This window comes from Dipodomys ordii, unplaced genomic scaffold (genome assembly GCF_000151885.1).
Source record: "Dipodomys ordii isolate 6190 unplaced genomic scaffold, Dord_2.0 Scaffold106, whole genome shotgun sequence".
NCBI classification, from domain to species: Eukaryota; Metazoa; Chordata; class Mammalia; order Rodentia; family Heteromyidae; genus Dipodomys; species Dipodomys ordii.
Window position 1 is genome coordinate 8,133,795 of NW_012267322.1, and position 2,969 is coordinate 8,136,763.

At 51.8% G+C, this 2,969-nt stretch overlaps 2 non-coding genes across 2 annotated transcripts; one reads left to right on the forward strand and one right to left on the reverse strand.

Annotated features, from left to right (window-relative positions):
* Nucleotides 1–2,056: 2,056 nt before the first annotated feature.
* Nucleotides 2,057–2,139, forward strand: Trnal-cag. The gene has a single exon. It is a non-coding gene; the product is annotated as a tRNA-Leu (tRNA).
* Nucleotides 2,140–2,373: 234 nt separating this feature from the next.
* Trnal-cag lies at nt 2,374–2,456 on the reverse strand. The gene has a single exon. It is a non-coding gene; the product is annotated as a tRNA-Leu (tRNA).
* Between the last annotated feature and the right edge of the window lie 513 nt (nt 2,457–2,969).

A 2,969-nucleotide genomic window follows, 5' to 3' on the forward strand; every position in this document is an offset into this window, starting at 1 on the left:
TGATGAGCATTAGAGAGAGAGAGAGAGAGAGAGAGAAAAGCTTACCTTTTGGATGTCTTGATACTTAGCCAGTAGAGCTAAGTCATTCAGGTATCCTTTTCTGTTAGTTTATGGCTTTAATCATTTACCTTTGTGTAGGAAAGAATTTAAAGTTGACCAGAGAGAGATCTGGCCTTTGTTCCCAGCTTCTGGGATAATATCCCCTTGGGATGTCAGACTTGACAGAAATGTCTTTATTCAGGGTGGGCCTGGCCTCACCAGGCAGCACAACTAGTGTCATTTAGGTTGTGGTCTGAGCGCACCCTAGGATATTATGTGACTTCGAATAGGGGCTTTAGGGCACAGATATCCACTCACATAGCTAGAGCTCTGGAGCTGGAGCTGGGCAGGTAGATATTGGCAGTGTCTGTTGTGTGTGGGGAATGGCAATGCCCCAGATGTATTGTGCACATGGATGCTGCTGGAAAAGTGTGCTGCCCCTGGCTCCACAGGGAGAGGGCAGGCAAGCTTGGTTCAAGACCTTCCTGGACTGCCCCGCACACCACTTCCTCTGGCTGGTTTTCCTTTGTATCCACAATTAGTGATACAGATCCTGTTTTGATTGTTAACTGTGATGTGACTTTGAGGTCACTTATTGTTGGTCCTTTGTCATTCTTCCTTTCAAGTAAATGGCCACTGCACTGATTCCACACAGATTTCAACAATGTTGAGTGAAGTGGGGACATACTGGTTTTAAGTGCAGAACCTGCGTTTGGGAGGGTCTCGATGCAGGAAGGGGGCTGGGAATCTCTCCTTATTGTATAGAGATAGTGACAAAAAAGTTTTGTATTGAGTTTATTCTACTACAACAACATTCTCTTACAAAAAGAAAAAGAAAACAATGGTTTAAAGGTGACTCTATGCATATAGTCAGAACTGTTGAAACGAATTTGCTAATTTAAAACGGGCCTCTACCAGAGTGAAATCAATTACATCTCCACCAGACATAATTTATTCGCATCCCTTTTTCTTTTCTGTGGTGATGCGGATTGAACTCAGGACCTGGATGCTGTCCTGTAGCTTTTTTGCTCAACAATCGTCACTCTACCGCTTAAGCCACAGCTCCAATTCCAACTTTAGTTAGTTTGTTTGTTTTGCTGGTTAATTGGAGCATCTCATCTGCTTTCCTGCCCAGTCTGGCCTCAAACTTTAATTCAAGGATCTTAGCCTCCCTAAGTAGCTAGGGTTACAGGCATGAACTACCAGGCGGATGATCCGGCTTTCATTTACATTCTTCTGAGTTGTTCTTCAAATAACCTTTATGCAATATAGGTTATTGTACAATAATGCGTTTCATTTAACCAACTCTATCCCAAACAGTGCCACCTAAACGGGAGAGCAATATGAAACTACGATCGGGATAGATAACACCTCAGACTTAGGTCTGAAGTTCCCTCCAGGGGCCGTCTGGAGTACCTCGGGCGACCGGGGTCTCACTACCACCCGCCTTCTTCCAGCAAACTCGCTCCCAGGAAACCTTCCCTGGTAGCTCTGCGCCCACCTCGCTGCAGGCGCCAGCTCAAGGATCCGGATGGAGCCTCGGACGAGCCCCGTCAGGATCGCGGGGACCCGGCCGGCTTTGGTGCCGAGCGGTGGCCCCGCGTGCCCCCGCCCTGCGCGCCTCCGCCCCGCGCGCCCCCGCCCCTGGGCAGGCGCGCCCCCACCCCAGCAGCGGCGGCGGGTGACAATCCTTTCCAGCTGCCGGTGGCCGGGGCGCCTTTCCTCGCAGGCGCTTCGACGGTTGTTTCCTATGGTGCGTTTCTATTTCTGCGCAGACTGCAGAGTTTCCACTTAGAATAGCTATGTTCCCAGTTAAAACAAAGAAGTAGATAGATAGGGACATTTATAAAATAACAACATGGCTTTCTGGGAGCGGGAAGTCTGACTAGCCCGGGTGGTTTCCAGCTGCGGGTAACCCGGGCCCGCAGGAGCCACTCAAGATCCCGCGGCTGATTACGGGTTGAGTCAACCTGCGTGCCAGGAACTAAAGGAGACATCACAGAGCAGGGAGCAGGAAGTCAGGATGGCCGAGCGGTCTAAGGCGCTGCGTTCAGGTCGCAGTCTCCCCTGGAGGCGTGGGTTCGAATCCCACTTCTGACAACCAGAGTGTTTTTTACCTATTTTCACTCCCCACGCATCGAGTTGACCACTAACGACGAAAAGAGGATCTTTGACAACAACTACCAGTGGATGTTTTTCTTTTCGTTGTCCAGTGAAACTTGTGTTAGGATAAACGTGATGATCTAATAAAAAGACCGCCGAGAGAACGCCACCTCCATCATCGGAGATACTATCCACCTGCCTTCATTACCGGCGGAGAAAAGTATGAAGCTCTGTCAGAAGTGGGATTCGAACCCACGCCTCCAGGGGAGACTGCGACCTGAACGCAGCGCCTTAGACCGCTCGGCCATCCTGACTGCTTGCGACTAGTGGCGCAAACAAACCCCTTTGGAAACTGCGCGGCGTGCGCATGTGCAGTGGGTAGCAAGGCGCGTAAGAGGAGGGCGGGGCGAGGCCTTGGTGGCCGGCAGAGGGCGCGCGCGGCTTGCTGGGGAATCCAAGAGGTTGGAGGCCCAGGACAAATCAGTAGAACCGATTCCCACCCCTCCCCCTTTATATTGTTTGCATTATCGTTAGGATCAATGTCATTGTAATTATTAGAATAATAAAGGTGATGCGCAGAGGGGTCACAGTAGCAGGCCAAGAGTTCCTTTCTTGGCTGTCTCCTAGTCCCCCCGCCAGCCGCGGAGCGCGTGTCCGGTGTCCGGTGAGCACGGCCGCTGCGCGTGTTCTCGCTCGGCCGCTTTCCCAGACCCGCGGCCCCGGCCGGCCTAGGACAGACCGAGGAGCGCACGGAACCAAGGGGAAGCAAACGCAGCGAGAAGACAGACCGCGCTTTCACTTCCCGACACATCCCCTCGCCCACGACG